The following is a 24,969-nucleotide window of genomic DNA, read 5'->3' as shown; positions in this document are numbered from 1 at the left end:
TTGAGACGGTCAAAGCACCACTGTGGCTCAGTACTCTCTATTCGCAGTTCCAAGAGGATCTGGGGGCCAGTGTCCCTAACAGCTTCCACTCTGTTCATGACTGAGATGTCAGACACACAGGACTCAAAGAGCAATGGACGCTCAAAAGTTTGCCTATGCTTCAAGGAACGGAAAGACCTCGCATAAAATCTGATGTCTGAGAAGGCTGATCACGTTTCTGAGGAAGTCCCTACTCAGAGTGGAGACATTTTCACCCTAGATATGGCATATAAATTGTGTCACAATTAAGGCCTGCATGGAGGAGTTTCCCAGCTGGACTTACAGTTCCAGCTCTGGGCACCTGGGAAGACTCATTCTGCATTTTCTGTTTTCTCCCCAGATAACAAGCTTCTGCTATGGTCCTTGGCAACCTCACACCCTAATTCTAGGAACCTAATTTTTTCTGGAATAGCTGACTGTGCTTTTTGTTTCTCAAATTTGTGGGTATGAAGCTAGCACTATAATAATTATATGTGTTATATTAAATTTTTGGACTCTCTAAAAAGATGACATTCATGAGAAACTTTGAGGCTTGAAGAAAATATATCCATCCCAATGAGAGGAGGACAGTGGATGCTGCAGGAAGAATTCCCCTGTGAAATCCAATTCCACTCCCCCCCCCCCTTTTTTTTGCATCAAGAACTCTCTGATTTAAAAACTTGAAAACTTTGGATTTTAGACTCACAGGGCAACATGTTTCGCTTTAGAAGTTTGAGTCCTTTGGACTTTAATTTGCAAGAGGATTTAATCCGTGGACCTAAATTCCCACCCCCCCACTGCAAGAATTTGACAACACAGAGGCATTTTTATTATTGGAGTATGTTTATGTTCTTAGTCCATCTAATTTCAGAGCCTCGGATGATCTCTATCGGAAGATGTCTTTTGGCATGGGAAATAGAAGAGGGTGCATTTTCGGCCTTAGTTGAATGTACCACTTGATCTTGATTAATGTGTTGGCTAGATTCATTGGTGAACTTTCTGGTGGCTAAGTCGATACTTCCATCTGTGGACTCAGGAGGATCCATAAAGGAAGAGTGATGGGTGGTGTCAGGGGAGGCCTCGTGGGAAGCCTCGTGGAAACAAGACTTCCTACAGAACATTGCATTCTTCCTCCCAGTGTCTGTAGGGGAAACTTCCACTGGAGTGACATTCATAGCTCCTTTCTGTCTTGTGTGGGTAGTAAACTTGGGAGCATCCTCAGCTTTCTCCAGATTCTCTCTCTTGGGCACTGCCTGCCCGCAGAGAAGACACTTTCTGGAATGGGTGCTCTGCCACAAACTCAGTGTAACAGGGCAGCCCCTGTCCATGCAGGGGATACAGTGTGGTCCAGCATGATCTATGGCCGGTGGGTTAGTTGAGTTCAAGGAAGTAGAATGAGCTGGCCCATTAGGCCAGACGTTGGGGCCGTATCCTCCAACATAGTTTCTGATCAGTGATCTCCATCTGTCTGATTGTGTAGACGTCTATCTTTTAGTTCTCTTTTCTATAGAAAAATAATAGGTGTATACTGCACCACTGACCTTCACCTGCTTGGCTCTGATTCGCTAAAAGGAGAGGGCCATGGAGATTAGGGTAAGGGAGACATTCCCAAGGATGTGCCAGCATAGCGCCCAGTGGGTTCTTGGTGGCACTAGAGACAAACCCAATGACTACAAGAAATCCCAGACTCATTGCAGAACATGTATTTGTAAGACATGTATGATACTGTGATTTATAATAAGAAATATATGGGGCGACTGGGTGGCTCAGGGAGTTAAGTGTCTGACTTTGGCTCAGGTCATGGTCTCACAGTTCGTGAGTTCGAGCCCCACATCGGGCTCCGTGCTGACAGCTCTGATCCTGGAACCTGTTCAGATTCTGTGTCTCCATCTCTCTCTCTTTGCCCCTTCCCTGCTTGCTCATGCTGTCTCTCTCCCACTCTCACTCTCTCTCAAAAATAAGTAAACATTAAAAAAAAAAGAAATATATATTTGGTTGGTCTTGGGTTCCTCTTTCTGGCAGAGCTCCTAAAACCCTTGGAATTTCTTGTGAAGAGAATGATAAAGGTCCCTTTTGTTATGTTAATGAGACAACTTTTAGAAAGCACTTAAGGGTGGGAGCTGGTTGCCAGGAGAAACAACCTGGGATTAGAGCCTTGGAATTTTCTGTCCCATCCCCCTGACCTCTGGGAAGGGAGAGGGGCTGAAGATTGAGTTCAATAGTCAATGGTTGATGATTTAATCAACCATGTCTATGTAATGAAGCCTCCATAAAAATCCCAAAGGATGGGGTTTGGAGAGCTTCCGGGTTGGTGAACGCATGGAGATTCTGGGGAAATTGCATCCTCTGAGGGCACAGAAACTCTGGGTCTTTTTCCTGTACCTTGCCTTCTGCATCTCTTTTATCTGGCTGTTCCTGAGTTATACCCTTTTATAAGAGACTGGTCATCTAGTAAGTAAAATGTTTCCCTGAGTTCTGTGAACCATTGTAGCAAGTTAGTCAAATCTTAGGAGGGAGTCTTTGGAAGCTCCGATCCTATGGGTCAGAAGCACAGGTGACAACCTGGACCTGCTGGTATCTGAAGTGTATGTAGGGGACAGTCTTGTGGGACTGAACCTTTAAGCAGTGAGGTCTTATGATGTCTCCACATAGATGGTGTCAGAATTGAGTTGAATTGTAGATACGCAGCTGATGATGGAGAATTGCTTGGTCGTTTGGGAAACCTACTGCCCATCCCCGCCCGCCATGTTGAAAATTGGGTGCAGAACATCATAACTTGTATCACAGGAGAGCTGTGAACTGCTGAAGTGTTCCCTGTGGCCCATTCCTGTTCCTGACCCCAGGATGATTTGGATGATCCAAGAACAGGTGCATTCCCTGCTGTCTCACTGTATTTAGCAGCTGGTGAGGGACCACTCCTCCCTACCTTTCCTTCTTTTTCTATTATATTCCCCTCCCCAAACTTTCCATCCAGTAATTCTTTGGCCATCCCTGTCCCATTTTGCATCTCTTGTTTTTTGTCCCCCCTGGTATGTTTTCTCTCAATATAATCCTCAGATTGCTAAGAGAGCTGATTTAAACATAAACAATGTCTAGATTAATTTCTTTGTAATTCAACAAAAAATAAATTCTAGGGTTAGTAACACCTCTAACAGAGTGTAGTATAGTTTCCTTATATTGTAATTCTATAGGTAACAGTATGGAAAGCCATTCATTTTCGTTTCAACAGATATTTACATGAATGCCTACTGTGTACATTTCAGTGTCTCTGGTACTTTGTTAGGTGTCAGAGATACCGAAATGGGAGTCACTGTCAGTGGGCTTGGGGGAAAAGAATAAGTAAAAAAGGATTAGAGAACATTATAGTAAATAGGAGGATGGAGGTATAAACAGGTTGTAATTTGTGCACATTGAGTCCAGAGGAGATAGAATGGACCCTACCTGTCCATTGGTTGGTTGAACTGCATGCAAATAATCAAGTTCAATTTTCATGTTTTACATATGTCACAATTTAATACTTACCATGGTGTTCAAGACTCAGTGTCTTACAGTTGACTTTTATTAGGATGTTATAAAAACCTGTATGGAAGAGATGTTCTTGGAGCAGGTCCCCTGGCCTCCCTTGGTTTCCTTCCGCTGACACAGTGACCGGTGACTGTGTGACTAAGGAACCCTCACCAGCTCCATGAGCTGAGAAGCCATCTTCAGTTTCCCTACGTCCATCCCTTTCGAGAGTGGTGGTTCAAGTGGTTCTTATCAGCTTAAGAGGCAACATCTCACCAGTGCTTCTCAGACTTTAACATACAAACGAATGACCTGGAGAATCGTTAAAAGGCAGATTCTGATGCCAATGTGTCACAGATTTAGCACTTCTGATAAGCTTTCAGGCAATGTTGATGTTGCCAGTCGATCAAAACACACTGTGAGTAGCAAGATTTAAATATGTTTAAACTAACAGAATACAAACAGACAGTTTGTCTATGTCTTTGGAGAACTGCCCTTGTGGAGCTTTATGCTCTGGTTATCAAGACTCCTTGCACTCCAGAAGGCTGCCTGGAGTAGGTGATATGTGCATTGAGGCGTTATTGATAACTAAGGACAACCTGTCTACCACCTTTCCCTTCTCCTGAAATAGGGTATTCCTCACATCAACCGTGGGGTGCCTACAGAAGCTGCCATGTTCTAAAATACCACTAATATTATCTCCTGTACAGATGAGGAAACTGAGGCACAGTGACAGTTACTTGCCTAAGGGGCCAGGCCAGGGTTTGAACCCAGGCAGTCTAGTTCAAGAGCCAAACACTGTGCTTTGCTGCCTCTCAACTGTAATACTCTGATCACAGATGACTCACCCAAAGGTTGGTTGGCTCCTGTTTTAAGGAAAGGAGAAAAATGAAAGTGAATTCTGTAGAAAGTTGATATGTTTCCTCTGAGAACTGACTTCTTTTTCTTATTGTCTTCTTCTTTTTTCAATATCCAGAACGGAACCAGTTAAAATAAGAATAATTACAGTCAAAATTGAGGTCAGTTCCGTGTTACATTTGTTTTCTCCCACATCTGATGAATTATTTAATACTTTGGAAGGAAGAGAGGGGAAAATAAAGGGGGAAAAACAACTATTTTAGTCTGCTGGGGCTGCCATCACAAAACACCACAGATTGAAAGGCTTAAACAACAGAAATGTCTTCTCTTACAGTTTCAGAGCTGGAAGTTACAATCCAAGTGGCAGCATGGTCACTGCCTGGTGAGAGCTCTCTTCCTGGCTTGGAGATGGCAGGAGAGAAAATGAGCACTCGTGGCTCTTCCTCTAAATAAGGCCACTAATGCCAGCATGAGGTCCTCACCTTCATGACCTCATCTAAATCTAATTACCTCCCCCAAACCTGAACTTTAATACTATCACTTTGAGGGGTAGAGCTTCAACATAAGAGCTTTGGGGACACAATTCCATCCAGAGCAACAACCCAGTGCTGGTGGATCCTTTGAATGTACTGGGTCCAGATTTTTTTTTTTTTTTTTTTTTTTTCCTTTAGAAAATCACCCTGTCACGTAGCAGGACAGAAACAACATACAGTGGGGGATGTGGCATTTGTTACAAAGGACATCTCTGCAGGGGCTGACTAGAATGTTCCACCCACTCGAAGACTGAACTGGGTTGGGGTACGGCAGCATGTATGTGTGTTGGGGGAGAGAACCTACTTTCTGCTACTTTTACAGGTGAGAAACGATTATTTGGAGTGGGCACCTGGAGGTATATTGTCCTTCTTTCCAGATTCCAATCTCCTCAGTTCAGTCATAATTAAAATAACATTGCCTAAGGGAACCTACATTCTGCAAGATGGCCTACCTAAGAAGTGAATGTTCTCTTCATCAGTTTTGCTGAAAGGAAGAACGGAAATTGGCACAAAAAGGGGACTTTGTAAGACAATTATAAAATGCAGAATTTGGGTTTTTCTCCCCACATGTATTTTGGGCAAAATTGGTGAGTGGGAATGGGAGCTGTTCCATTGTTTTTCCCTGGAAACTCAGAGTATGGAGATGCCACCGTGACAGCTCTCACCTCACATGGGCCAAGGGGTCTCTTCTCCAGAAGTTTCCGGACTAGGGATGAGAAAGTTGGGATAGTTTTTTTGATGACTGAAGCCATAAGATGGAAAAGTCAGGGCTGTTGGCTGCCATGTTGTCTGCTAGTCTGCAAATGGATAAAATTGAATGGAGAAGCATGGCTCAGAGATGGAGGGTCAGGATGGGTTGAACGTGCTCCTCATCCCCAATTCTTATGTTGAAGTCCTAATCCCCAGTATCTCAGAATGTGACTGTCTTTGGAGATAGGGCCTTTAAAGAGGTAATGAAAATAAAATGGGGTCATTAGGTGGGCCCTAATCCAATATGACTGTGTCTTTATAAGAAGAGGTTAGGACACAGATGCCAATAGAGGGAAGAACACAAGAAGACTAGAAGACGATGTCTACCAGCCACGGAGCAAAGCCCTCATAAGAAGCCAGTGCTGCCGGTATTCGATCTCACATACCTCTAGTCTCTAGAACTGGGAGAAAACAAATTTCTGTGTGTAATCCACCACATCTGTGGTACTTTGGTATGGCTGCTCTAGAAAACTAATATAATCTGAAGTCCAGGCACATTCCTGTTCATGGAATTCATGATGCCACATAGTATCCTTATGATAAATTTCTGTTTTATCCTGGGCCATTTTGAGTTTGGTTTTTTATCATGTACAACCAAAGGATTAATACAGTTTGATAAACAGTAGGAGTCAGTGAGTAAAGGGAGGAGGGAAACCATTCTGCAAGTGCAGAGGCACAGAACCCTAAGAATGGCTGGAGGCTGGGTTTGAGGAGGGACAGAGCCAGACCAGTGGTCTTTTATGCCATAGTGTAAGTGCTCTCAGGAGAGGAGAGTATTGAAGTAATTTAAGCCAGGGAATTAGGTGACCATATTTGGACTTTTGAAAAAAAAAAAAAAACACAAAAAAATAGACCACAGAAGGATGTGGATTGGAAGGAATTAAAATAGAATGCCTGTGCAGGATTCTGCAGGAGAAGCAGCAATACCTGAACTAAGGGTCTGGCCATGGGGAGATGGTCAGATTCATAGGCACTTTTTAGGAGGCAGAGTTAACACATTTTAGTGATGAGTTAGTGCTCAAAGGTGAGAGGGAGGGAGAAATTGAGGGCGACTTCAGGTGTCTTGGCTTAGGGGACTAAATGAACGGTCTTGCCTATTGCAGGAACAGCAGAAGCAGGTGGAGAGCAGGTCTGAGATGTAAATAGGATGGGCTCAGTTCTGCACGTGTAAGTTTAGTTGGGCTTTGGGGATTTTTGTTGAAGAAATCCAATATGAAATCGGGGGCCCTAGTGGTGGAAAGAAATTTAGGCTGGAGAGTAAATGTGGGTACAGATGACACTGTCCAGAGGGAGGAGAACAGGAAAGGGAAAGAACCTTAGATGAGACAGACAACGAGTGGCCAGGGAAAGAAAAACAAGAAACAAAGGTGCCCATGAGGAGGTGTTGTTCAGAAGTGTCACGGGCAACAAGAGGGCAAACCAGGTAAGGATGGAAGAATTTCCGTTGGCTGTCACAGAACCACTGGTGAATTTGGAGAGAGAGAGAGAGAGAGAGACCCCTTTCAAGGAGCACAGAGGAGTGAGACAGTGGGGGGCCATCTTGCCTTGAGTTGAGGAATAAATAAGGGAGGGGCGTCTCCGGGTGAGCCAGTGAATATGTACAAAAGGGAGTATGTAAAGCTCCTCCGAGAGATTGGGCTGTCAAGGGAAGGGAAGAGATGGGGGCTGGACAGATATTCATCGGTTGAAAGAAAGTCGTTTGTTGTTTTTCTCCGACAACAGAAAGGGTTTTAGCGTATACTTGCGTGAAGGGGATAAAGTTGATAGAGAAACTGAGAATGTAAGAGAAAGAGAATGAACGGTTGGCACACTCATTTCTAAATATTTATTGAGAACCTACTAAGGGCTAGGAACTTAGGGAACACCACAGACAGGGCCTTGCGGCTCCAATATTCTAGGAGCTCAAGCTCATGGAGGTGGGGGAGTGATGGCAGAGGATCCAGAACGATGAGGCTGGTACAAGGGGAGGAATTCCAAGTCCACTGAGGCAGAAGGAAGAAGGAAATGTTGGACGAGGATACAGGTAGCTTTGCTGGGAGAAGAGCAGAAATGGGTGGTATTTCTGCTCTTTGGTAAGTACCTGGTGAAACGGTTGCATGGAGGGGGCAAATGCGGGGTGGAGGGCTTGAGAGAGGCAGAGCTCGGAATTCTTGATGGGCGTGGGCTAAGAAGTTGACTGAAGAGACACAGATGATGGAAGAGACATACGTGCATGGAAGGCCTGGTTGAAACCAAAGACTGTAAACTTGTGAAGTCTTCAAATCCACGAAGTTGTTTGATCTTCCCCAGCACAGCCCAGCTTCCTGGCACAGGCTCGGAGCCGGCGGACCAGTGACTGGCTGCATGCTTGTTTACCACGTTATTCACTTTAGTTACCACCTTGGATTGTCCGATGGTAGGTGCCCAGAACTCCCCACTGAGGATTTGGCAGCCAAGACCAGGCTCCAGGGAAAAGAGTGCAGTGATGGCTCAGCAAAGCCTCCAGAGGGGCTGGGTCATGAAGTAGACGCATGAGTGCCTCATTTATGCCAACTCTGATCCAAATGACCCCATAGCTCACCCAGCTGAAACTCTAGAATGCATGTGTTAGGGCCACTGAGGACTTTGATGCCCTCTGAGGTTACTTCTACTGTGTGGCTTGGATAATATTTTGAGATACTAATCCATGGGTTTGTTTTTTCTCACCCTACTGTGCTCGTTTTTTGTATCTCCTTACTGAAGCAGGTAGCAGGCCCTGTACTGACTGCCTCGGGCGTCATGTGTGTTCCAGGAGGAGAACAGATGGCCAGAAGTTCTTTCTGTCCTTGTTCTCCAAAGCCTAAGCCCTTGAGGGAAATGGGTTGTCCTGTAGACACAAAATGTCTTGGCTAGGAGAAGGGGGACCACTGGATGTGTTAGTTTCCTAGAGTGACTCTGACCCAGTTCTAAAAGCTGAGTGGCTCCAAACAGACATTTATTGTCTCACAGTTGTGTAGGCTAGAAGGCCCAGATCAAGGTGTCAACAGGACCATGCTCTCTTTGATGACTCTAGTGGAGAATCTTCTCCTGCCTCTTCTAGCTTCTAGTGTTTTCTGGAAGTGTTTTGTGTTCCTTAGCTTATAGATGCATCCTGCTGGTCACATGGCTGTCTTCTCCCTGTGTGTCGTCTGTCTTTGTGTCCAAAGGTCTCCTTTTTGGGGCACCTGAGTAGCTCAGTCGGTTAAGCATCTGACTCTTGATTTCAGCTCAGATCATGATCTCGCGGTTTGTGGGTTTGAGCCCCACATCCAGCTCTGCACTGACAGTGTGGAGCCTGATTGAGATGCTCTCTCTTTCTCTCTCTCTCTCTCTCTTTCTCTCTGCCCCTTTGCCACTTGCACACCCTCTCTCTCTCAAAATAAATCAATAAGCTTAAAAAAAATCCAATTTCTCCTCTTTATAAGAATACCAGTCATATTGGAGTAGGGCCCATCCTAATGACCTCATTTTAACTTGATTACCTCTGTATTTCCAAATAAGATTGCATTTCCAAAAAGGCAACATTCTGAGGTACTTGGGGGGTGAGATTTCCACGTATCTTTTTGGGGAGACACAGTTCAACCCGTCACATTGGACTTTTTCCCTACTGCCTGGCTTCCTGGAAAAGATGCCAGTAAGGTCCAAGAGAGAGAGAGTCCTCCACAATGGGCATCCAGTTGGAAAGGCTATAGGCTGTGCAGGACCTCAGTGACCAGTGACCTGTGTGGGCTGAGACATCTTCTACGCGCACCTCCAGATGTCCCGACGCCCTGGAGATTTAGGACAGTGGCACAAACACAGTCGGGGAGGGGTGCTAACCTCACAAAGAGATGAGGTTTATCATGAAAAGTTACGAGAGATAATAAAGACCATTATGTTTCTTGTGTACTTGAGGGTGTGAACCAAGATTTATGCCCACTGTGCCTGTCATCGACATCCCACCCCTCCCCACCAGCTGTCATTACTGTCTGGACCTCTTTTCACTCAGGCTCTTGACAAACCAGGTACTGATCTTCCCAGCAGTTGCGTTTTCTAGGACTTGTTTACCCCCGACTACTTCCTTTCTCTCTTCCTTTATTTCTGTTCAATACAACCAGAATCGATATCGGTAATTGTTACATGAAAAAACAAAAACAAAAACAAAAACAAAAGCAAAAGCAAAAAAAAACAAACAAAAAAAAAACCAAACAACTCAATTTTTTTTTTTTTAATGTTTTTATTTATTTTTGAGACAGAGACAGAGCACAAGCAGGGGAGGGGCAGAGAGAGAGGGAGACACAGAATCCGAAGCAGGCTCTAGGCTCTGAGCTGTCAGCTCAGAGCCTGATGTGGGGCTCGAACTCACAGACCGTGAGATCATTACCTGAGCCAAAGTCGGATGCCCGACTGACTGAGCCACCCAGGCGCCCCTCAATTGTGCTTTTTATAAAGGAACAAATGGTGAACCCTAGAAAATAATCTGCCTGGTCACTTCATCTTCCTCTTTTTATTTCCCTTCTTCCGTTTTTCAAAAAGCAAAATAGCTCTTATTTGATACATACCATAGACAGAAGCAAAGGAAAAAAATGATATATGGAAAAGAATATGATTTCATAACCGGAGACGGAATTGTGTTCAGAGATGAAAAGCATGCAGTAATTTTCTATAGTGAAAAGCAATTTCCTTCAAACGTAAGTCATAACTTCTTATCCTGTTCACGATTCTGCAGTTTCCACGTTTCCCCAGAAAAATAAACCCCCATTTCCTGACCTTGCTGAAAAAGTTCGAGTTGGGAAATCTGCCACTCAGCTCACCCATAGTCACTGGTTACGGGAGGAAGCCTCAGCCAGCTGGAGGTGCCCCCAGGCCCTGGTCTCACCCCCTCTTCTGTCTAATTGGCTGTGTGATCTCAGAGGGAAAATAAACTTAGGGCCTCAGTTGTGCTTATCTCATCAGAAAATATGAATTAAAAAAAAAAAATCAAGCAGGGGCACCTGGGTGGTTCAGTCGGTTAAGTGTCTGACTTCGGTCAGGTCATGATCTCGCGGTCCGTGAGTTCGAGCCCCGCGTTGGGCTCTGTGCTGACAGCTCGGAGCCTGGAGCCTGCTTCCGATTCTGTGTCTCCCTCTCTCCCTCTCTCTGCCCCTCCCCCACTCACGCTCTCTCTCCATCTCTCAAAGATAAATGTTAAAAAAAAAATCAAGCACACATTCTCTTTCAATCATTTCTTTATCAGATACTGAGTGCCTACCATGTGTCAGGCACGGGGGCTAGGTGCTGGGGGGCACAGTAAAGAGGATAGAGCCCCCCCTTCTGGGACGACAGGCATAAATATTACATCACAACCCAGATAAGTGCGGAGAAGGGAGGCACCAAGTGTTACACGAATGTAAAACAGGGAAATTTGAGCTCATCTGGGATTCAGGGAGGGTTTCTGAGCAAAACCCCTCCAGGCTGTGATGTGAGAGAGAGGTAGGAGCTCACCAAGGAAAGGTGTGCAGAGTTAGTGAGCATTTTAGACAGAGGGTCCAGCCTAGGCAAGACCGTAAGGGAAGAGGGAGCGTGCTGTGTATGAAACACTGAAAGATGGGGTGCAGAGAGGTGTGATGAGGCTGGAATGAGCCAGCACGTGCTTGTGCAGGACCTTCCAGGCCATGATAAGTGCTTGATCTTTATGCCAAAGCGATGGATGGAAGCATGGGTGTGTGTGTGTGTGTGTGTGTGTGTGTGTGTGTGCGCCATCATTCATCCACATCAACCCTCTGGTGACAGGTGTCATGATAAAAAGTGAGTCTCTAAAATTCTTTGAGATTCTAATTTTCAGAACAATTTTTGGTTTATGAGATCCTTGAGTGTGGCACTTGCTTCATGATCAATCTTCTGAGAACCGCGCCTGGACTGTAATCAGTATTCGAGCCCTCTGCAGCTACAAGATTGCCTCTACAGGATGACATAGTTTCTATTAAAAATACAGACGAAGAGAAAAAAAACGGAGAGAGACAAGTAGATCGTTATGGAGATCATTTGGAGAGATGCACGTCAAAATGTTATCTCTGGGTTATGGGACTAGTCAGTGACTTTCGATTTTCTTTTTTGGCTACATTTTGTATTTTCCAAGATTTGGGGAGTTTTTTAAGAGCTCCCTAAAAATACACCTGAGAGTAGGGTGTATTTAGGAACTGAGTAGGGTGGAATCAGGTTACTGGGAGGGCTGGGGCTTTGAAGGAATACAAAGGAGGGAGGGTGCTGTGGACTGAATTGTGTCCCCCCCTAAAATTCATATGTTGAAGCTATGACCTCCAGTGTGGAGGCTAAGAAAGTAAGAATTAAGGTGAAGTGAGGACGCAAGGGTGGATTCCTGCTCTGATAGGCTTAGTGTCCTATCAGATAGCGTCCTATCTAAGAGCATATTTCAGAAAGCCTGCTCTCACTCGGCCATGTGAGGACACAGAAAAGATGGGCGTCTACATGGCCCAAGGCCTCCATGTACAAGGAGGCTGGCTTTTGCTGGAGACCGAATGTGCCGCCATCTTGATTTCGGACTTCTCAGGCTCCAGAACTGTGAGGAACAAATGTCTGTTGTTTCAGCCACTCAGTCTATGGTATTTTGTGTTGGCAGCCCAAGCTGACTAAGACAGAGTTAACTCCATGGTGCAGTCTCTCTGGGAAGGCCTCATTGTGAAGGACAAATGTAAGTTGCACCTTCTTCAATTGGATTACGTAGTGTTATTATATGCCTTTTATGAAGCAAAATCATATGTTAACATCTAACATATGCCAGAAAAAAAGAAAGAAAGGAAGAAAGAAAGAGAGAAAGAAAGAAAGAAAGACCAAAACCAAAACCAACCCAATAGGTCCCAATAAGAAGTACTGAAAGCATGTAAGTATCTCTAAATGTATATCTGTGTGCATGTAATATTTGCAAGGGCAGAAACACTGGCCCCCAAATAAGATTTGAGCCTCATTCTATCCACTGAGACCAAAACAGACAGGGATTTTCCGTGGCACTCTATGCTGAAGAGTCTTGGCATCTAGACTTCTGGGAAGCAAAGAACTTCATTCTGTGAGGAGGGCAACACTCTAGGGGTAACGGAAGGGGTAATAGAACAGATGTAGGAGATGGCTCTTGCTCAGGCAGAAGCAGAGTGTGTCTCAGAGGAAGCAGTGGTGATAAAATTCTGAAGAATGGGTTGAAGTTCACCAAGCAGATGGAGAAAGAGAGAGAGAGAGAGAGAGCACTCTCTGAAGCTCATGAGGGCAGGAACTGTGGGTTCTTGTTCTCTGTGCCTGGTACCTACCTGATGCGCAAAAGGGGTTTGTGGAGTAGATGGGTGGAGGGACGCAGCGGGCAGAAGAAACAGTATGTGCAAAGGCACTGGGGCCAGAAAGAACATTCGATGTTTGAAAAATTATAAGTTGTCTGATATCGCTGGAGCCGAGGGTGCGGGATGGTGTGGGGGGAGCGTAGGGGTGTGTGGAAGGGCAGGAGGGTGACGGAGGGGAGTGGAGCACAAAGGAGATGAGTTTGGAGAGGATAGGAGCTAGGTCACGCAGGGCCGTGTACGTTGCACTTGGAAATCTGGACTTGGTTCTGTGGGCAGTGGCGGCATAGATTTGTTGGCAGGTGGCAGAATCGGGGTGGTGACCCGGTCTCAGGATCTTAGCTCACTGTTTCCTCCATTTCCATCCAACTCCTTTCTCTTTATCCGTCGTCACCCAGGACTTTGCAGAGAGGTGCCTGGTCCCAGCGGCCGGAGGGCAGGGCCAAGCAGGCAGGTCTCAGGCAGAGCTGTTAGGGGGCGAGCTGTTTCTCTTTCTTTCTTCTTCGGTCACTCCCCCTCAAACCCAGTGTCCCTGCTGCTCACTGGCCCTGACACCGTGCAGCTGCTCCCTGAATGGCACACCCCAGTTTAGGGTTGGGAGGGGCGGGAAACTGGAAAGCTCTGAGGTATGCCTGAGGCAGGGAGGCGAGCCCTGAGAGGTCCCTTCTGGTGACCGTAGGCAGGCTGTGTAGGGCCATAGCATCGCCACCTTCCTGGGGCCAGTGGTGGCTGCTGAGGGATGGCGTGGGAGCCTGGCTGAGGATGTTGGGAGGATCACGAGGGGTTTGTGGGTGCCGCGGACCAACACAGAAGACGGGCTTCTGCGTGTTGGACGAGGAGCACTGGTTGAAGCGTGGGCGGCTGTTTCGAAGGACATAGCCAGACTCGCGAAGTACACTGGCCGTGTGGGGGAGTCTCACCTGTCTGCCTCTGTGCCCTCCCGACCCGCACACCGGGCATCCCCCACAGCCAGCTCTTACCTTCACCTTCTGATCCCAGACTGGCAGAAACGGTAACAGGAGATGTGAGTGCCCCCCACCGTGGGGAGCCCCCCACGCCCCCGACTGCTAGGCCAGTGGTGCCTTGTGCAAACCGGGTAAAGATGGCCCTTCTCTAGATAATTCCGCAGCCACCTGCTGTAGTCAACCTACCTCAGGACCTTGGCCTATCCCTGCTCAGCACTCCCCAGCTGCTCCAGGCTTCCTGCTTTGTCTGTCCCCTGTCCGAGAGAGGCGGTCTCAGAGAATCCCGCCAACAAAGAGGCCCCAAGACTGAAACATGGGCACATACATTTTTCAAGTGCATTTTCAAGACTGTCTGGAGAGGAATTGCATGTGAAACACAAAAAGCCCAAATCAAAGGTATTGTTGCCGCTCTCTGTCTCTCTGTCTCTCTCTCCATCTGTGTCACGAGTCACCCAGGCAGGTACGAGGCCCCAGATGCTTCGATGGGACTCCCTTTCTGCGTGCTACAGATGGTTCTCCCTTCATACATATTTCATCTGTTTGAGTGTATGTGGTTCGGGGCGAATAAAAGCAAGCGATTTTTGTGTCTCCAGCTTTGCCTTCAATATTTAGAGACTGTATTTCCACCAAAGCCTCCGAGATGGAACTAGATGCAGAACAGTCCCTGCCAACGTGCATTCAAGCTCTCTGCAGCAAGGGGGCTCAAGGTTGTAGATTCCCATTAGCAAATTGGCATCTCATCCTCTGTTCTCCCCAGTGGGCCCTCGAAAGCTGAAATGCCAAGTTACTTCCCCAGAGAAATATTTCCCTCACAGGGTACATCTCGATCAGACATGTCACACGTCCCCAACCGTAACCAACTATCTCTCCACCAGCCTCTGTGTATGGTAACCGACATCAGATGAGCTCATCACATGCAGAAATGCCGGGGCCATAAATCTTTCAAAAGATTAAACGGAGGCACAGAATCAGCCACCAAAGTGGGGACTAGAAAATAGGTGAATGACAAAGACAAAGGCTGTTCCGATTCGCTGTAAGATTAAGCAACTATCAGAAACGGCCAGAAAGCCTGTAATCGGGCTGGGCCCATCTCATTCAGATCTCCTGACAACGCTTATCAGTCCCTTTTGGTCCCCCAAGGAGATTAAAAAAAGACAAAAAAGAGTTGAATAGAAATAGTCATTTCAAATATCTTTATTTCCACATGTATTTCCTCTGAGGAAGTCAGATGTGATCATGTCACCATACTGCTTAAAATCTGATGGCTCTGGGGGCTCACAGGAAAAAACACATGAATTTCTTAGCATGCACGTCCCTTACCAGCTGATCTCATGGTGCTTTCCTGGGCTCCTTGCTGACTGCTCACTTGCGTTTGAATTACACTGAACCGCTCGGGACTCTTGTGTGTTTTAACACCACATGCCTTTTGCTTATGTAGTTCCTCTACTGGAATGCCATCCATGTTGTGGGCTTGGCTTCCTGCTACCCATCCTTGACATCCGGTTCCCTCTAGGAGGGGCTCCCACTGCGGGAGAATTCAGTGCTACAGGGGAGGCACTTAGAATAATGCCTGGCATAGAGTATACACTCAACAAATGTTACCGATATTCTAATGGCTCAGTGTACCGCTGAGAAAACAGGTCCAGACTCCGCATCGGGTTCTCGCTCAAATGTCTCACTCAGGTGTCACCCCCCCACTCCCCCGACGCCCCCCCCCCCCCCCCCCCGCACAAATTCGCCTATAAACACGTGCGTGCGCTCTCTGGCTAGTTCCTGTCTGCATCTTGCAGCTGGAGCTCCCATCCCATCCCTGCTCCTCACCTTTGCCTCATCCTTTTCCTTGATGAACAGTTCTCTGTCCCTAAGGTCTTAGCTTAGGATCCTTTCTGCCCGAGAAGCTCACGGAATACAGAAATCAGAGCCATTTGAATGACACGAAGGCGGGGTTCCCTGTGGATTGTCCACCTGGATACGGAGATTGACATTACACTTAGAGCTGAAGTATTCAGTTGAGTTTTTCCACCTCGCGTCGGTCTCAGTGCTCAGCCTCATGTTCTCCAGATGCAGTCCTCAGGGAAATTCTGGGCAGTTTTCGTAGGACTGGAAATCCTCTCCGTTGCGGACTCGGGGCAGGGTCCTGTCATTTACGACCTGTGTGCCTTGGAGCGAGTTAGCGCGTCTCTCCCTCTCTTAGCTTTATGGCCTGTACAATGCGAGCTGGTTGCACAAATGACTGCCTCATCAAATCACAGTGAAAGTTGAATGAGATAATTTTGCAAAACTTTTAGTCCGGTGCCTGGTACATAGTAAGCATTCAACAAATGACAACAATTCTTATCCGTCATTACGTATTTACTTTTTCAGATGAGTCTCGTTGCTGCTTTGTCTAATCACTTGACTCCACGGTATGGTATTTTCATGCCGACTCTGGAAAGGGGCGAGCATTGCAGCAAATATCCTCCTTAATGTGAATTGCTTCCTTAACTATTACAAAAGGCTTTACAAAACAAATCGACTTCGTTCTACTCTAAATTCCTTTCTTCTTCCCATCAATAAACACTTTTGGGGGATATTGGTGGAGGCTGGTCAGGTTTATTATAATAACAATCTCTAAACCTCAGCAGCTTGAAACACCCAAGGTTTATTTCTTGTTCGTGATATGTACCCCTTGAGGCTTGGCAAGGGGACTCTGCCCTCTGCAGCCACTCAGTGTCCCTGGGAATGGGGCGGTCATTATCCGAAACGATGCTGTTGCCTCTGGCCAGAGGGAAAATAGAGCCGTAGGTGGTTTCAGACCAGCAAATAGGTGCTTCGGCCTGGAAGTGGCCCTTGCCGCCTTGCCCTCCACGCACTGAGTGCACGGGTCCCCTGCCCTACCCATGCCGAGAGAGAGGTGGCGGTGCAGTTCGAGGACGGGGAGAATTCCAGGGCAATTCTAGGAAGGCTGTACTTGACTAGCGTGACAACCACGGGATACCGGCTCTGTGCAAAGCACTGCGTTAGCACCCATAGAAGGTCAGGTGATCCGTGAGCTATGACCATTGTGACGTTGGTCCTTGGGGGACCTTCAGTCTGGCAGGAGAGATCAGGGACGGCAGAGGGCAGAATGAAGCAGATACCACTTCTGAGTTTCCAGCAGCATGTCACCGAGCCCGGAGGACGAGTGGACTGGTTCATTCCTACAGCACTGCTTTGGACACTGAAGAAATTCATTACCAGGGGCCTGGCAGGGACTGTAAAGATGTTATTTGGGAGATGAGAACAGGGGTAGTAATAGCTCATCATTTTTAAAGTTCTGGTGCAGGCCGTCATCATCAACCCCACCACTTATTTAAACATCGATCTGTCTGCCTGATGGGCTAAGCCAGGAGCCGACACGGTCCTGCCCTGGCAGAGAGCTTGGGGACCAGGGAGCCACAGGCAGACCGAGCACAGCACGGAGGGGAGTGGGATGCCCTGGAACCCACTCCCATTCCATGCTCCCGTTCCCACCCATGCCCCAGCCTCAGTCACAGTTACCGGGCACTAATTTGTTACAAGAAGACAGGGAAGGCAATGTGGGGAGACAGAGAAAGATGTGGAAGCCTTGGCCCTGCCCTCGAGGTGCTCAATACCTATTTAGAGACATAAGACAGCGAGGCAAGGAGACATCACAGTCGAAATCTCGTAGAGATTAGTGCCTAAATGAGTAATCCAGACCTATAGCATCTGAGAGAGAGAGAGAGAGAGAGAGAGAGAGAGGGAAAGAGAAAGCCCCCTGCTGTGAGAGGTCCGGGAGCACAAATGGAGGGGGCAGACTCCCCTCACCCTGGGGATGGGTAGGTGTGTGTTCGTTGGAAGGGATAGCTCGGGAAATGGCATGTGCAGAGGTGGTCAGGGAGGATGTTGAAAGGTCCAGGGGGACTCTAGCCAGCAGAAGGGCTTTAGGTGGTGGAGCCATAGGCAGAAAGGGAGGCAGGTGGGAAACATATTGCAGTTTCCAGGGTCAGATTTCCCCACAGGGCAGTGAGGGCTCTTTGAAAGGATGCGACATGTTTTAGTGTATTTTGTCTCCACGCCTACTCTCAGAGGCTAGCAGGCGCGTACATGAGGAGACCGAGGCTTGGAGGTCGCCCGGTAATAGGAGGCAGAGCTGGGCGGTCACACTCACGACTGTCTGGCGTTCAGCCTCATGTCCCTTCGATCACATACACTTAGTGTCCGTGAAGACTGTGATGTAGGAACATGACCTGGTTACGCAACATATCAAGAAGATCAAGCAAACTGTGACAAGGAAGATGGATGTGGGGACAGAGACTGGTGGCAGGGAGACTGAGAACTGGTGGCAGGGAGGCAACTCTAAAAATGAAAAATTTGGTAAGGGCTTGAATTGAGATAATGACGAAGGGAATGGGTGTTGCCATGGACCATAAGGAAGTCACAAATTGGGAAGAAAGACGGCGGCTTTGGTTGCAAACATACCCGACCAGGTTGCTACTTGGTATCGTGAGACCAGATCCATGAAGCGTTAATTGTTAGAAGCACAAACACTGTGTGACCTTAGGCAGCTCCTTCCCCTCCGTGAGCCTCAGTTTCCCCCCATCTAGATTGCTGTATGAATGTGGAGCATTGAACACTGTCTAAGAAACAGTGGGAACACCTGATTAGTATGGCAGCTGACATTTATGGAGAGAAAGGCCAGAACTTGGGAACGTGCCTTCTCCAAGACTTATCTTCCTGGGCTGAGAATTCCAGCAGCGTGGCCCCTGGAGACTCTGCCTACAGCTTCCATTATGACTCTTTGTCTGATTGATCCTCTTGGGTTTGCCCATTCGAATAGTACACCTGCCCTTCTGTATCCCTACCTCCATGGTGGAGGAGTCTGGCCTGCCCTGTGGTGTGGTGAGCATGGGATCTCCAGGTTTCCCAAAAGAGGAGGGTATGGTACCCACTTCCTGGTCCACGGTGCTTCTGGAGCTGTTAAGCCTCCTCTGTATGTCCCTACATTACATTCTCTTTACATGGAGTCAGTGCATGTTCTATACCAAGCGAGTCTTTGAAAGAAGACACCCTCAAACCCCAATCATCACCACTGCAAGGTCACATAAACACTCTCTGTTCTTATCACACAGCCATATTATCTGTTGCCGGAGAATTTCATAAACAAACTTGGATGTGCAATTAAAAAAAAAAGTCCCCACACCAGGCAAGCAATCAGATTTCTACATCTTAAAAGCCCCAATGACTTGCATACCTAGCAACCAGGTTTGTCCTCATAAAAGTCATTCTGCTACCCTCAAACTCATCATAAAAAGATCTATATTAAAAATCAGCATCACGATGTCCATAAAAGATTGAGGTGAAAAAAAAAAATGGAACGCCGAGTGATTCTCACAGGGCCTAAGGCAACCCTCATATGAGGCAGGTTTCCATAAATGTCAGGGTAGCTGAAGTCAGCTAGTAAAGGTGACTTACTACTCACTTAGTAAAGGTGAGGCGCATCAGAAATCATATACTTCCGTATAACTCTTTGGAAACTGAAGAACAATGAGAAAAGCGTAGCTGAAGGTTAACGGTTCTGTGAGCGCTCTCTTCCCTCACCAGCCACCCTAGCCCAAACACATCTCGTGGGATCCAAGTACCGCTAGCCTGGAAATTTATTTTCTCCACACACGCCTGCATCATTTCCTCACAATCACATGCAGTTGCCTGGGATGTTTCTGTTGCCACAATCACCTGGCTTTCTCTCTTTCTCTTTCTGCTTCTTTCCTTTGTTAAAGCTGCTCTGGGGGGGCGCCTGGGTGGCTCAGTCGGTTGAGCGTCCGCCTTCGGCTCAGGTCATGATCTCACAGTCCGTGAGTTCCAGCCCTGCGTCGGGCTCTGTGCTGACAGCTCGGAGCCTGGAACCTGCTTCGGATTCTGTGTCTCCCTCTCTCTCTGCCCCTCCCCTGCTCGAGCTCTGTCTCTCTGTCCCAAAAATAAATAAAAACGTTAAAAATAAAAAAAAATTAAAAAAAAAAAAAAAGCTGCTCTGGGTTCCTGGACCTAGAAGAGGTCTTGTAAGTTGGTAGATTCACACCAAGTAAGTTGGTGACTTCCCTCATGGAAGTTTCTCTTGACCTCCGAAGGGGTCCCCTTCGAGAAGAGGTTCTGGGAAAACCTGCCTGGGGGCCCTCGGTCACTGGCAGAGGCAGGTGGCATGACCTCACTGATATCACTTGCAGGATTGTGCAAATGAGTGTGGTAGACATGATGGCATGACGTGGTCCCTGCCAAAGTCTCGGCCTTGTGGGACAGGAAGTCGAGAACCTACTGGTGGCCCCTCTAGTGGCAGAGAAAGAAATTGGGGCATAGATGGTCACCATGACCCGTCAGATATCAAAGCTCAACTTCATTTTATTTTATTTTATTTTATTTTTAACGTTTTTTATTTATTTTTGAGACAGGGAGAGACAGAGCATGAACAGGGGAGGGTCAGAGAGAGGGAGACACAGAATCCGAAACAGGCTCCAGGCTCCGAGGTGTCAGCACAGAGCCCCCACGCGGGGCTCGAACTCACAGACTGCGAGATCACGACCTGAGCCGAAGTCGGCCGCTTAACCAACTGAGCCGCCCAGGCGGCCCTCAAAGCTCAACTTCAAAAGGCCTCGATTCCTTCATCTGCAAAATGGGGATAACAAAATCAGGATGAAATGAGATTATTTGTAAGTTACCAAAAAAAAAAAAAAAAAAAAAAAAAAACAAACCACAAAAGGGGCCTTTCTTCCCTTTCAAGCACCTGCCTGCCTCGTGGGCCAGTGGCACACACGCCTTTCTATTCCAGTCCCCTGTCATCCCCTCTCCGGACACTCAGTGACACTTGCTTCCTCTCCTGCACCTGCTTGCTCTTCCTGAAGTGGAGAAGGTGTCTGTGTGTAGGGTTTGGGTTAAGACCGTCAGCTCTGGGGGCCGATGAGCCTGGACTGAACCCCTTTGCGCCCACGGGGGCCTGTCTATCATCACAGAAGAGCTGGACCAGCCGCTCTAGAGGACAGCAGGGGCAGGAAGGAGGCATGACAGTGCTCCAGGCCCGCCCCTCAGAGTCACAGGGAGGGTCATTTGTACACACTTCGGTTGCTGGAGTATCTCATGTGTGCCGCAGACCAGACCTCACACCAGTTCCCCCACCTGCTGGCTCACCTGCCGAGCCCTGGTCACAGGCCAGGGCTGACCATACCTCCCGCTCCTTCCCGACAGCCAGCGGGGATGAAGCCATGCCTCCATGCTGGCTACGGCCTCCTCTCCAGCCTGTAGGGGCAGAGGAGACGGTCTTCCTGGATGAGATAGCCATACACACCCTACGTCGCATGGGACAGTGAGAGAGACGCTTCTCTTAAGCCCCGTCTTAGTTTGTGGGCATTACTCGGACCAGCAGGGAGAAGCAGACGCTGGTCCTTTCATCCCTACCCTTGCCCTAGCACGGGGAACCATCACCACAGTATCCATGACTGTGTCACTGGCACTGCTCCTTGGCCCGTGACCCCTCATCCCTGTCCCCTATGCGCGGACTAAGGTGGTCCACGTCAGCTGGGGTCGTGAACGCGAAGCCCTTCCCTTCTGAGCATTTCCATCATGTTCTGCCATCGATGCTCAAACGGGGCAATGGTGGAGGGTAAGTCCGCCTTCTGATTTGCTCACGGGGCCACGGGAAACTTCATGTTTGGACAAAGCGCTGGGTTACAGTGAGTGGAAACAGGACAAAAGATTTGGATTTGAGATTAGCAGGGAAAATCTATGACCTGGAGCTGCCAGCCCTTTTCTCTTAACCTGACCACTTTCCCAGGGGCGTGGTGGTGGGGGGGTGATGGAGGGTAGGGGGGTGGTGGGAGGTTCTGAGTTATCAGTGGGAACCGGGTTTCCAGAACAAAGACAGGGGAGCTCATACTTTTTCCTTGTCACTTTTGCCCCTAGTTATTGCCATTCTAGCCAGATAAGAATGAAGGGAGAAGGAGAAGCCAAGACAAAGGAAGAAAATTAGCTGGGCCATGAGGCAGGGGCCTTTTTTTTTTGTCTTGGGCATCAAAGGGGGCCATCCATCCTTTTATTTCCAACCTGTCTGATTTCTGACCATCACAGTCTTCCAAGGCATGCTCTGAAACTAAGAAGACAAGGGAGGAGAGAAGAGAAGAAAACTTTATGCCAACCTCGGGGCGCCTGGGTGGCTCAGTTAAGTGTCTGACTCTGGATTTCAGCTCAGGTCATGATCTTGCGGTTGTGGGATCGAACCCCACATTGGGCTCCATGCTGAGTGTGGAGCCTGCCTGGGATTCTCTCTCTCAAAGTAAATAAGTAAACATTAAAAAAGAAAAAGAAAAAAAAAAAAAACAACCTTATGCCAACCTTGAAAGAACAGATTCTGAGATCTGAAGAGAGTGCGCTAAGGTATGTCTGTTACTTCGACTAATTTTGATTGGAATTTATACTTTATCCGCCTCCTAAGATGTTATTGGCAGTTTCCAACAAAAGATGCAGATAAGAGAGCCAAATTCAATGATTTAATCAGAATCCAGTGAGACTCTTAAAATGCGCCGGGTCCCGGGGATGCAGGGAGGTCGGCCAATGCAGAGAGCAGGGGCTTTGGAATAGTTCACAGCTGCGTAACTTGGGCAGCTTACTCAATGTCTTTGAGCACCGGTTTCCTCTTCTGCAAAGCAGAATTAATAACCGTAGTACCTACCTCATGGGATTGTTGCATGAATTTAAGTGTGAAGCACTTAACACAGTCTGGCAATTAAATGAGCACTTAATACACGGGAACTATTGCTGTGCTTATTTCTGTGCTAGGAAATGGTGGTGGGGACATTGTCCTTGCTCTGAAGGAGACCCAGGGGCGGGGAAAGACTTGGGGCGTTTGGGGAGGAGTATGCAGGGTGCCGAGTGAGTGGGACATGAACAAGGACAGGAAGGAAGCTAGGCTCACTTTGGATTTACCCTCTTGGCAATGAAAAGCCACCAAAGCCCTGAGTGGCAGGGCTATTTCCAGAGATTACTCTTTCTAAAGTGTAATCGTTATTTCATAGTAACGTGGAGGGTGGGCTGAAGTAGGAAGAGACAGGAAGTAGTTATGGGCCTACTGTAAGACCTGAGGTAGAGGTGAAAATAACCTTCATTAGGACCTTGACAGTGGGGAGGGCAAGTCGGAGGCAGAGTCCCAGGCTTCTGGCCTGTGGGGCTTGGGATGCTCCCCTAGAATGGAGGTCCCACCAGAGCCGGGGGCTTGGTTTTATCCAGCGATGTATATCCAGCACCTAGAGCGGTGCCTGGCACACAGGAAGTGCTCAACCAATGTTTGTTGAGTGAGTGCGTAGATGGGAATGACCCTAACCAGGGAGAATAGGAAGCTTGAGGGTGAGGACAACGATTTTGTTTTGGATGTGCTGATTTTGAGTGGCCTCTGGGGCTTTCACGCGAAAACGTCTCGTGTGGAAAATGGAAACGTGGGCCTGATGCTCGAGAGAGAAAGCTGGACCCGGAGCAGGGTTCGGGCCTCTAGGAGGTGACGGAAATCACGGAATGGTTAAGGTCAGCCTGGGGAAGTACCCAAAACAAGAAGAGGAAGGGTTACGAATAGAAAGTTGGCTGAAGACTCACACTTGAGAGGGGAGAGATACAGGACAAAGAGCCAAGGGCTGGAGAAAGGGTAAAAGCCACATAAGAAGGGAAGACACAGCAAAGGGTGTTCTGCCGTGTGGCCTCTGACACGTAGCTCCAAGAAAGCCGTGCCGACTGCTACGGAGGCTTTGGATAGAAGCAACGGGCTCCTTGATCCGGCAGCTGGGACATCGTCAGTCAGCCTGTGGGCAGTAGAGATAGAAGCTGGATCACGGCCTCCAACCTCCCCCCCCCCCCCCCCCCCCCGATGACCCACAGAAGGGTCTGCTGACCATTTCCACTTGGTTTTCTCAAATAATTACCAGATGATTCCAAACCATCTTCATTAAATGTAAAACCAAGCGGCAGATTCATCCAATACTTAGGAGTGACTTCCCCTCCCCCCCCCCCCCCCCACCAATTAATAATGCCCTTGCTCAGCAACATTGTCACCAATTTAAGGAAAAAATAGAAATGTTCACATTCTAATCACATTGTTCACTTCCCTACGGTGCTTTCATGTGATTATTTTAGGTTATTCCCGTGGCTGTTCAGAGCGCTCGAATCCGCACAATTTGGGAGCACGTTGTCACGTCAGAGAAGTTTAAATTGGGTGCGTTCGTGCCTCGGTGGCTATGAAAACCTCATGTTCTTAAATGTCATTTTCTGAACTTTAGGTATGCAAACTCGGAGTGAGACGCCAAGGCAATGATTGCTTTTTCCAGCCATGATTAGGTTTGTCTAAACCATTCGGTCAGCTCCGTTATATTAAAATCCTTAAGAGAAATGAGAGAAACCAGAACATGCGATCTGAAGTATATACATCCTCTCCTATTGTTTGGGAAAGCCAATGGAACAGACTGCACGTAGAAGGACCTCATCCTCACGACCGTCGCGCATGGATAGTCCCGGGCTGGTGATGCATTCTTGTATAAACTCGGCTTTCCCTAGCTCAGCGGCTCAGCGGAGCCTCAGCCCCAAGGAAGGTTGCCTGGCTTTGCAGTCTTGCCTAACAGTTGATGGATACAGCGCAGTATGCCTGTTCATATAAATATTTTAAGTTGGAAAAAACCCTTTTGTTATTTTTCTCCTTGCCTAAGAAATACTTCCATGAACTCTTCCCATAACAGAGCCGTGCTCCGGCTTCAGTAATTCTGCCCCGGGTGACAAGGAAATAGCTTCTTGGCATCGTTGGCTTTCCACAACTGTTTTTAAAAAACGATGAGAGAATATGCAGAACCACGCCACTTTTAGGCAAATAGAAAAGTTCCTCATTTCCTATAAACTGTTCATCTGTTCTCCTTGCCAGTTCCGGATGTGGAAAAAAATTAACAATAGCATTAGTAAGGAAGCCAGTGTATTCAGCACTCCATTAACCTCAGAGAGTCCGGCTTCTTTGAGAGTTTCTCATTTTCTTCCCGTTGTGCCGTGGTA

Source organism: Leopardus geoffroyi, chromosome B1 (assembly GCF_018350155.1).
Source record: "Leopardus geoffroyi isolate Oge1 chromosome B1, O.geoffroyi_Oge1_pat1.0, whole genome shotgun sequence".
NCBI classification, from domain to species: Eukaryota; Metazoa; Chordata; class Mammalia; order Carnivora; family Felidae; genus Leopardus; species Leopardus geoffroyi.
Note: the sequence above shows the minus strand (reverse complement) of the source record.